Raw genomic sequence first — 12,378 nt, 5'->3', positions numbered from 1 at the left:
TAGATTCAGAAATATTTTCTACAATACGATAATGAACGAGAATGTTCCCCTAACACTAGTGACAGCAACACTTCCTAGCGAGATGCTCGCACAACGATTCTTGTTCTTACCTGTGTTTTACTTTCACGTTATGGCACAGATAGTTCTTGTTCTGAGAGAGAGGGAAAGAGAGTGAGAGAGAGAAAGGGGAAGGTGGGTTGCATAGATAGATAGATAGATAGATAGATAGATATATAGATAGATAGATAGACAGACAGACAGACAGACAGACAGACAGACAGACAGACAGACAGACAGACAGACAGACAGACAGACAGACAGACAGACAGACAGACAGACTTGCAGACAGACAGACAGATAGATAGATAGATAGATAGATAGATAGATAGATAGATAGATAGATAGATAGATAGATAGATAGATAGTCAAAATGTTCAAGTCAACTTTTCCACGCCCCTGCTTTTGTTCCCTTCCTATCTATCAGCGAGTACAGGCCTCCTGTTGCATTAACCACATCAGTATTGATGTCGGCCGTCCCTAACCCATCCACGGGGCCAGCCACACCGACCAGACATCGGTCTCATCAAATGACCTGCTGAAGCAGATTTCTAGATAATTACTTTATGTTCTGATTCCTCTTGAACAACGAGGCACGTACAACAACAACACGAGTCAGACGGACACTTAAACATAAAGATAGAAACTAACACTATGAGTCGTAGATGTACACATGAACTTAAAGATATAACCACATGAGTCACAGGTTGACACTCAAACATAGAAATATAATCACTTGAGTCACAGACTGACACTCAAACATAGAAATATATTCACTTGAGTCACAGACTGACACTCAAACATAGAAATATAATCACTTGAGTCACAGACTGACACTCAAACATAGAAATATAACCACATGAGTCACAGGTTGACACTCAAACATAGAAATATAACCACTTGAGTCACAGGTTGACACTCAAACATAGAAATATAACCACATGAGTCACAGGTTGACACTCAAACATAGAAATATAACCACTTGAGTCACAGACTGACACTCAAACATAAAAATATAAGAGTCACAGACTGACACTCAAACATAAAAATATAAGAGTCACAGACTGACACTCAAACATAAAAATATAACCACTTGAGTCACAGACTGACAATCAAACATAAAAATATAACCACACAAGTCACAGAATTCAGTTGAACATAAAGATATAACCCACGTGTCATATAGTCACACTTGAATATAGAGACATAAGAACACAAACACACACACTTCTAGAACAAGACATAACCAGATGACTTAAGTTCAGCTTTTGTTTACATTCAAGATCAAACTCAAGTCAACAATGAGCATGTCCAACTAGACTGCACAAAACTTAGTAATACAAACAAAAAGATCAACTTCTCCCTTGGTGGTGGTCCAGCACTTTTCATTCTAGTCAGTTCTTGGCTTCATTAGTGCAAATAGTTTTCCCAGTGAGCCATCAACTTCTTCTACAAGTTGACTCGTCATCATCCGACGGTTACGGGACCAGGTGGAAGGGGGGTCGGATTGCCGAAATAGGTCAGATTTCCAAAAGTCAGATTACCAAAGGTCAGATTACCAAAGGTCAGCTGGATTTCAAAGAATTTAGACCTATATGTCAAGAACATTCAATGCTGCAATTAAGAAATTCTCTCAAAGTCTAAAATAAAAGCAATAGTCTAGAAAAATATTGGTCTATAACAGGGGTGGGCAAATTACGGCCCGCGGGCCACATGCGGCCCGCCGGAGTGTTTTATCCGGCACCTACAGAAATAAGGTATGCCCACAGCATATACATATAAAAATGAAAATATATTAAAAATAATTCTAAATATCTATATAAATTATTGAATCTGTCTCATAAAAAGTATCTAGTAAACGAAGATTAAGCTAATAGACTGTACTTTAATATACTCAATCTAAGACACAATCTCAAGCCAGTATTTATTCAATGCCATGAAAAACTGTGTTGAGTGTTGGGTATGCTTGAAACAAGATGGCAAGTGTAACAATTGATGGAGTGCGATCTTTGACTGAGAAAAACTGTTTGTTTGTTTGTTGTTTTGTTGTTTTAAAGAATATCTTAACCATAAACTGTAAACAAGAAAGTTTGCAAAATAACATATTTTGGATCCACTGCAACCCACGACAAATATTGACAGAGCTATGGTCCCGATTTTGATCATTTGTGTTTCACTTCTCTGTTCTGATTAAACTTAAATAACTTTTTTTTTATGTTATCAGAAAATGCTTTATTAGGTCGTAGAATTATAGAAGAATGCATTTTCTCTTTTTATATAATACTTATTAAAGTTTATAAACCAAAACTTTAATTAATTTAATGAGGTCAAATTAACGTTGGTATCGTCAGTTGGGAAAGAAAGCATTCACCATATGCAGTTCCGACAAGTACTTGAAGATTTATGTTCCTTGAAGGACAATGACTGTGACTCTTTTACTAATATTTCTAATGAACAGTGGAAGACAGATTTCATGGTCATTCACAGCACTTACTGCAATGGGTTGCTTGCATATGAAATGTAAGTGCAATTTCTCCAGGCCAACAAGTGAAAACATTTTTTATCATTTTCCTTTGCTGACATGTTAAACTATTTCTAGTGAAATGGTTAAAGGTTCAAGACTTATTTTAGATTCATTAATTATTGAATTTATAAAAGCAAATTTTAATATGCCAAGAACCAGTTCTCAATACCATTAGATCACCATTTAGCGTAGATACTGATTCGGCTCCAAAGAACATAATTCCATGCAAATTATGACCTGAATGAGAAGTTCCAGTCAGTTCTTCCACGGGAGTTTAATGGGTGCCATAAGCTGTATTTCCACACTTAAAAAAAACTTTGCTGCTAAACTTTCAAATTATTTGGGGTAAAACATATATTTATGAACAAACATTTTTTCATAGAAACTAAACAAGTGTAATCAAATATTGATGTTGACTGACTGTAATTTGACAGCAGTCACAAGGATAACAGCAAGTAAACTAGTTCCACAGTTCCGGAACATTACGAACGAGTTTTAACACATATACTTCAAATTAAGTACAACTGTACATTTGGGGTTAAAGGTTGTGATGTAAAACGACGATAGCAAATTTGTTTTTTAAAAAAAGTAAAATTAGTTTTAGAAATTTGCTTCCTCAATTAGGGTGTGAAAAAAAATGCATAATACAGTATAAATTATAAATATGAATTAAAAGACATTATGCAGAGTTAGCTAACGTATTTCTAAGTTGTAAGTGCATATATATATATATATATGTGTGTGTGTGTGTGCGGCCCCTCATCCCCAAAATATTTTCAATGCGGCCCTCGATGCAAAAAGGTTGCCCACCCCTGGTCTATAAAATACGAAACATACCAAACCACAGTTTAAACCTACATTACAGAAATATACTTACAGCTACACCATAAATTAATTACATGAATTTAAGTCGGCGCCTCGGATAACTGAGTGGGATTCAAACTTGTTGGGCGACAAGAGTTAAACTTTACTAACAGATCAGCTCAAGAGTTAAACTTTATGAACATCTCAGCTCCATGGTTTCTACATAAGATGGTGTGCTAAATTTTCATGTAGGTCTAGTGATTTATTCGTTACTGAATGCAAACAAATATTTCAGCTGGGTGAGGTGATTCCAGCCGAAGCTGTGTTAAATGAAAAAAAGATTTACAACCAAATTTAAATTTTATTATATTTTGAAAAATTATAACGGTCATTGTTTGGCCAATAAGCTAGTATTTGTTTCCCAAAGATAAAAATTAAACTGTCAAATTTCTAGAAAAATTATTAGAGCCGTCATACCTGTCAAACTTCCAGTTTCCACCCGCCTCCCATGAAGAGTTTGCTAGCTAATAGTTGTAATAAAAACACACAATAAAACTTTTTTGTCTCTGCGGTTATGCCATCAATTGTGTTTAACTTTATTGAAGGTCAACCCCCCCCCCCACCACCATCAATTGGAAAGAAAGATTCAGTTACGTTAGTGGATTTAAAATAGCGTGAACAAATGCATTTCTAAAGACATGGAATGCGCTTGTGAAAAATGTCAGATACTGACTAGCATTAAGCATTTACCGATGGAACAGTTTCTTTAAATAAGTTTTCAGTTATACGCTAATTTGGAAGTCTAGCTGAAGTGCAGATGTGAAACTATAAATATATCTAAATGAGTTACTCAAGAGAAGAAATGTAAAAGTAAGGTCGCCTTGTCTATAACGCATGATTACTTTTCTTTACCAATGTCCTTTAACGTTATATATAGGGAAAATCTCTTGTATTTCAAAAAATGATATCATGAATACTGTGGTGTTTAAACTCATGTCTGGTTAAGATATAAACAAGGTATAGACTAATGTGAGGACTTACGTACAGTTTCACTGGACAGATGAGTCCATTATGTAAGTGTTCAGAGACACTGCCCACAGCACGATACTTAAAGTGCATGTATATCTCACAGCTACGTGGGAACGCGAGATTCTCAAAGATGTTTCATGCTTTTTACGTGTTTTACTTTAGAGTTATGACATCGATACTTCTTGTTCCAGTCATGTTTGTTATACATGTAATTACTGTGTATTGTGTAATTACAACTTAAAACTTTGCGTGAACACATTTAATCTTTATTTTTGTTTTTATATTTTTAAAAAAAATGTATCAAAAGATTTTACCAACGCACTCTGTCTGTCTGTCTGTTTGTCTGGTAAACAGTTTGTACACTTTATTTCTCAGACACCCAACCTGGAATCAATTTGAAAATTTTCACAATTATTTCTTTTTACCTGACAACACAAGAATCAATAAAAAAAGATTAGCTAATTAGCTATTGGTAATTAATTATTTGGTTTGGAATCTTGAATAAGGGAAAGAGATTGTACTTGACTGAAGCAGTGGTATAAGCTGAATTAGTCCCCTTTATAGGTTGTATTCTGAGTCTTAAAGAACACACATGAGATAAGACGAGACTATAGAAACAATACATAACTCTACAATCTTCTCTGTTCATGACCACTTCACTAGCAGAGTGGTTACCGTGTCGGCATCAGGAGGCTTGAGCCATGAGTTCGAATTCAGGTCCTTCACCCCCCCCCCTTTTTTTTTTTACATAAATGTTTTTTTTTATTGTTAGTCTAGATCTATTACAAATATAATTATATGACAGAATCAAACCAATTGATACTACTATGCTTAATATAAGCTTTGTTATTTTGAAAATGTATTTTTTTTTTATTTTCTTGTTCGTCAATAGATTTTTTTTAGCAAGACTGTTTCGAAATTCAATTCACACAAACTATGCCAGGCTTTTGATGACTTCATCTGCCATTACCAGCACGACTAGTATGTGTGAAACAGAGCTTCGGTCTTTCAGTTCGAACGATGAAAAGAAAGAATCTATCAAAAGCAGAATTGATGAGAGTTTAGCTTGGCTGCCAATTGGCATTCGTTGTAGATACAGCCGATGCTTGGTATATCAATCACACCAAAAGTCAAGACAGAAATAAATGAAACTTTGTAGTTTCAAAATGCTTCATCAGCTTCAATGTATCACTAAGTATGGCGAACTCTTAATTCATGTCTCATTAGCTCAAGAATATGAAATAAAAACAAATAAAAGTTTATGACTGTCTGTAAGTCTGTATTTATCAAAATGCTGTCTTTGTTTTTCGTATAAAGCTTATATCGACTCACTGACTCTGTCTGGTAAAAAATTTCTACACCTTATTTCTCCCACACCCAATCTTGGATCAAGCTGAAATTTGGCACAATTATTTGTACTCGACAACACAAAAATCTATATAAAAATAAATTAACCAATTAATTAATTTACGATTTCTAATTACTTATTTTGTTTGGTATCGAACAAGGGAAATAGTTGTACTTGACAGATGTGGTGGTATAAGTTGAATTAGTTCCCCTTAAGCCCTGAGTTCAAGTCGCACAACTTTTGTATACATTTCAAAAGTGATCACGTCAACATTGACTTTTGTATGCATTTCAAAAGTGATCACGTCAACATTGACTTTTGTATGCATTTCAAAAGTGATCACGTCAACATTGACTTTTGTATACATTTCAAAAGTGATCACGTCAACATTGACTTTTGTATGCATTTCAAAAGTGATCACGTCAACATTGACTTTTGTATACATTTCAAAAGTGATCACGTCAACATTGACTTTTGTAGGCATTTCAAAAGTGATCACGTCAACATTGACTTTTGTATACATTTCAAAAGTGATCACGTCAACATTGACTTTTGTATACATTTCAAAAGTGATCACGTCAACATTGACTTTTGTATACATTTCAAAAGTGATCACGTCAACATTGACTTTTGTAGGCATTTCAAAAGTGATCACGTCAACATTGACTTTTGTAGGCATTTCAAAAGTGATCACGTCAACATTGACTTTTGTATACATTTCAAAAGTGATCACGTCAACATTGACTTTTGTATACATTTCAAAAGTGATCACGTCAACATTGACTTTTGTAGGCATTTCAAAAGTGATCACGTCAACATTGACTTTTGTAGGCATTTCAAAAGTGATCACGTCAACATTGACTTTTGTAGGCATTTCAAAAGTAATCACGTCAACATTGACTTTTGTAGGCATTTCAAAAGTGATCACGTCAACATTGACTTTTGTAGGCATTTCAAAAGTGATCACGTCAACATTGACTTTTGTAGGCATTTCAAAAGTGATCACGTCAACATTGACTTTTGTAGGCATTTCAAAAGTGATCACGTCAACATTGACTTTTGTAGGCATTTCAAAAGTGATCACGTCAACATTGACTTTTGTAGGCATTTCAAAAGTGATCACGTCAACATTGACTTTTGTATGCATTTCAAAAGTGATCACGTCAACATTGACTTTTGTATGCATTTCAAAAGTGATCACGTCAACATTGACTTTTGTAGGCATTTCAAAAGTGATCACGTCAACATTGACTTTTGTAGGCATTTCAAAAGTGATCACGTCAACATTGACTTTTGTAGGCATTTCAAAAGTGATCACGTCAACATTGACTTTTGTAGGCATTTCAAAAGTGATCACGTCAACATTGACTTTTGTAGGCATTTCAAAAGTGATCACGTCAACATTGACTTTTGTATGCATTTCAAAAGTGATCACGTCAACATTGACTTTTGTATGCATTTCAAAAGTGATCACGTCAACATTGACTTTTGTAGGCATTTCAAAAGTGATCACGTCAACATTGACTTTTGTATGCATTTCAAAAGTGATCACGTCAACATTGACTTTTGTATGCATTTCAAAAGTGATCACGTCAACATTGACTAAGATAAACCCCCTACTTATTGTTTTTTCCCAACTGGTCCAGATAAGTGATGGGATCATAGCGTATTGTGAAAGGTAAAAGCATGAAATAGTGATAAACAGAAACAATTGGAAAAATATTTCTAATCGCACAGATTTATTATTGTTAGTCTAGATTTAATACAACTTTGTTTGCATGACTGATCCAAACTATTTGATAAAATTACACTTCATATAAGCTTTTTTTTAGATGTAAATTAATATCTGTCTTGTTTTGTTTTTGACCACCTGGGGTAACCATTTACATGTTGTCCTTGACATTATTTATTCTGTAAATTTATTTCAAAATCACAATACTCTTCCTCTCTTCATTTCCTAAGTTTTTATTTAGTTTCCATTATATAGATACCACATTTCTTCATGTGGCTTTCTTTACTTATTCTTTCTTGCTGTAGATCTATATATAATTGTTTAAAGAACAAACAAAAAATCAAGTGTAAACAAAGAGTAGATTACCGTGGTTAACTTTTGCATGTAGTACTAAATCCCAAAGTGGAGATTTTCAAACATGGCGGATATTTTCAAACATGGCGGATATTTTCAAACAGTTAGCTATTTGGCGTATCCGGTGTACAAATGATAGTGTCTTAAGTTTTGTAATTATAAAAAGTCATATGATACATTGTGAGCACTGTTTAGCACTGTAAAATCAAATGTCTAAGCTGTTTCGCTTAATGCACATAGTCATTTTTGTTTTTAGGTGGCAACATGGAGCTTTCAATATGGCGTACTTGGCATTGTTAGCTTGACTATTTATTTCAAAATGTGTCACAATATGCAGTCTCAGTCAATATTGTGTCACAATATGCAGTCTCAGTCAATACTGTGTCACAATATGCAGTCTCAGTCAATATTGTGTCACAATATGCAGTCTCAGTCAATACTGTGTCAAACAATTCTGTGTCAGTTTTCTGTAAGTCAAAGTTGTGTCAGTCGGGTATTGTGCTCTGATTAATAGTAATTTCATTCAGTAGTGTGCTGGTCAATAGGTGTGTAAGTTAATGTTGTGTCAGTCAGTCGGGTATTGGTCAGTCGGGTATCGGTCAGTTGAGTAATGGTCAGTCGGGTATCGGTTATTCGGGGTAGACACAGAATCAACTTACATTACATGACCACCCTAAGACAACCCTGTTCTTGACATGCACCTCATTGGACCAGTCACAAATTTCAAGATAAATATAAATCATGTTTCAAGAGAACTACAATCGTATGTTTTTATTGTCAGACATCCAGATACAGCACTATACTATGACCAGATACAACACTATACTATGACCAGATACAACACTATACTATGACCAGATACAACACTATACTATGACCAGATACAACACTATACTATGACATAAGTACAAAGACCATTCTCTTCCATTCAACTCTAAGAGACAATATTGAATAGTGTTTCAACAATAAGTGCAAACTCGTAGATCAAGAAAAACTAGTTTCAAACATTGGGCTTATTACCGGCTATGTCTCTCAGAGAGCCGAAGATTGCCATCAAAGGCGGAGTGATTTATGAATTGTCTCTGATCTTAGTCATCCAGAATTTTTACAACTCGCAGGTAGCGTGAGCACAAATGTAAACGCTTTGACTAGCAGACAGCTACGGCGTGGATCACTTGCGCGCCATGTCTGAAAGAAAACTATTAGGGTGTTGTTTTAACTGATTTGAAACAATTGCAGGTGGGACTACTTTCTTTTGAACAGACAGGGTTGCTTGGGTAAGACAGAGTGGGAGGATAGATTAAAGAGCACAGGACTGGGAGATTAAGAAAAGAAATAGACTTGGCAAACTGTGATTTCTACTTATAGGAGCAAACTATTTCTTCCTGACATTTCTACTTATAGGAGAAAACTATTTCTTCCTGACATTTCTACTTATAGGAGAAAACTATTTCTTCCTGACGTTTCTCACTTTGTTTCGTCTCCTTTCTAGTAATGTAAGAATTGTGATGCATCTTTTGTCTAGCAATCAATTGCTTAGTTACTATAGATAGGTAGATAGATAGATAGATAGATAGATAGATAGATAGATAGATAGATAGATAGATAGATAGATAGATAGATAGATAGATAGATAGATAGACAGACAGATAGATAGATAGATAGATAGATAGACAGATAGACAGATATATATATATATATATATATATATATATATATATATAGAGAGAGAGAGAGAGAGAGAGAGAGATAGATAGATAGATAGATAGATAGATAGATAGATAGATAGATAGATAGATAGATAGATAGATAGATAGATAGATAGATAGATAGATAGATAGATTTATAGATAGAAAGATAGATAGATAGATAGATAGATAGATAGATAGATAGATAGATAGATAACTTTAGTCGGACATCTATCAAGACTGTCAAGCTACTATTCGCTTCTGTCCTGTAGGATATCTGGCAAGGATGTAATTATGTCTAGTTTCGAAGGAGCGTCCGAAACTTTGGCCCCTCAATGTCCACTTCAATCTAGACACCGTACTGTGAAAGTATTTAAAGAAATACATTTCAAAGTTTAAAAAATATTTTCTATTAATTATAATTTTCTTGTCACCTCGTTATTTTATATGTTTTGGTAAAAGAAAAGAAGGTCTCTTTCAGACTCGAGGTCCGCCTCTTGGCTTGCGGCTTTACTGAAGACTTCCCCAGGCACAAAGTTCAAGACTCTACGTCCCGAGCTCAGAGTTTCTGACCTCCCCCCCCCCCCAAAAAAAAAACAAAAAAAAAAAACGTTTGCCCAAACTAACAAAATGTTTCCAACAGACTTTTGTTTCTTTGGTTCAATAGTACGTATTTTAGTTTGAAGTTCAGTTTTCTATTTAATTTTGTCAGGTTCATCACCTTGGTTTCAGTTGGTATTTGTTGTCTGGAAAAGTATTTAAATAAGTAAGTACTTATACTAATAATTCTATGTGTCCTTTGAAATTGTAATAGGACTCCATAATTCACACTGTCTTCCATAAACTTGAAGTTTAATAGGTTTAAGCACTTCACCAGCACCTTTTAAGTTCTGGTCACAATAGCAAAAGTCTCATTTAATCCCACAAATTAGTCTGGGACATTTGATGTAAACCGGAAGAGCACGTGACGAGCACGTGCGTTTCACCTTTGAGCGCGTGTGATGATTTATTTTTCTTTTAGTCTATTTGGTTTTGTTTGTCTCTCTTTGCATTGTTAATGACGTCAGTGCGTTTCTTGCTCATTCCAGCATTGGCTCGTTCTATGTGAAAAGAAAGAGCAGGCCAGATACTCGAACAAAAGTGAAATAAAATTTCACGCAAATATTAACTTTATAGTCATTTAGTGTAGACTGGGTGTTCCCTCAGGTTTATATATATATATATATAAATAATATAATCCCCGCATTTTAAGGAAGTTTTCGGTCTTGGCAATTCGGTCCAATACTGAATTAAAAGAACATCTGGGCCTGAATATCCATGGGACAAGGTGGGTTTGGGCAATGGACCATTCTCCGCCATCCACAGAGCTCTCCAAATGAAACTATTTTGCAGTACAAAAGCTTAAGGTGGACTGTGCCCTGGGTATGCCCTGTGGAATCGTCACATCCTGGATCTAGGCCCTTTCACGTTGTCACATTCACCAGTTCCAGTCTGGAGTAGTGCAGTTCAGTAGAGTCAAATCCAGGGCCTAGATCTAAAGATAGATGCAACATCTGCAAAAAAGTATGCACCATGAAACAGAAAGCCATTCAATGTGACACCTGCGATGAATGGTACCATGCATCATGTCTCCATATGAATACACCTGTGTATTATGCCTTAGGCAACAAAGATGCATCATGGCACTGTGTACCGTGTGGGTTACCTCAGTTTACATCAGGACTGTTTGATTCCTTTGATGCAGACACTTCTAACCCATACAACATCCTAAACACCATCCCAAACCAAACTCACCAACCACTAGCCAGATCCACTTCTGTTAAACCTAAATCTACTAAAATTAATACAACAGCCTCACTAAACAAACCTACTAAAGAAGTAACACCAAAATATATTAAAACCTTAGTAATAAATTTTCAAAGCATTAGGAACAAAACAGCAGACTTAGAAATTTTATTAGAATGTGAGAAACCAGACATAATTGCAGGCACAGAAACTTGGCTACATCCTGAAATTTATAATGCAGAAATTTTCAATAGTAATTATGAAATTTTTAGAAAAGATAGAGCTGATAATCATGGAGGAGTTCTTTTAGCAATAAAAAACACTCTTATAGCAGAAGAAATTACCTTACCTATGAGCTAGCCCCAGTGTTCAAAATACTCTTTCAGGCTTCGCTTAACCAGGGCAGAGTACCAAAGGACTGGAAAGAAGCTAATGTCACCCCCCTATTTAAAAAAGGAGAAAAATCTGACCCAGGAAACTACAGACCAGTATCACTTACCAGCATCACATGTAAAATCCTAGAACACATAATATGTAGCAACATCATAAACCACTTAGACAAACATAATGTCCTCACACCATACCAACATGGCTTTAGGAAATATAGATCATGTGAAACACAACTAATAGGACTAATTGATGATTTTTCAAAAGGTTTAGATAATAGTGAACAAATAGATGCTATCTTACTAGATTTTTCTAAGGCTTTTGACAAAGTTCACCACCATAGTTTGCTTAAAAAATTAAAATATTTCGTCATTAATGGTCCACTGCATCAGTGGATTAAAGATTTTCTGATAGGGAGAGAACAAACTGTAATAATAAATGGCTCTAAATCAACACCGATAACAGAAAACTCAGGTGTGCCTCAAGAAACAGTCTTGGATCCACTACTATTTTTAATTTACATAAATGGTTTACCAAATTGCATTACTTCAGGAACAAAAGTCAGATTATTTGCAGACGATTGCATAATATATAGAACAATAAAAACATTGGTTAATATGCATGACTAAATGCATGACGCGTAGGACGTAATCATCTTCTTTTTTGAAGT

General features: G+C 34.9%; 1 long non-coding RNA gene across 1 annotated transcript in view; it reads left to right on the top strand.

Moving 5' to 3' along the window:
• Positions 1-5,689, top strand: part of LOC129927256 (uncharacterized) — a 56,462-nt gene extending 50,773 nt beyond the window's left edge. The window contains exon 2 of the long non-coding RNA XR_008778894.1: positions 5,307-5,689. This is a non-coding gene — a long non-coding RNA (uncharacterized LOC129927256). The remainder of the gene's footprint in view (positions 1-5,306) is intronic.
• The last annotated feature ends 6,689 nt before the right edge of the window (positions 5,690-12,378 follow it).

This window comes from Biomphalaria glabrata, chromosome 1 (genome assembly GCF_947242115.1).
Source record: "Biomphalaria glabrata chromosome 1, xgBioGlab47.1, whole genome shotgun sequence".
In the NCBI taxonomy this organism is placed as follows: domain Eukaryota; kingdom Metazoa; phylum Mollusca; class Gastropoda; family Planorbidae; genus Biomphalaria; species Biomphalaria glabrata.
This window is presented reverse-complemented; position numbering and strand designations above follow the sequence as displayed.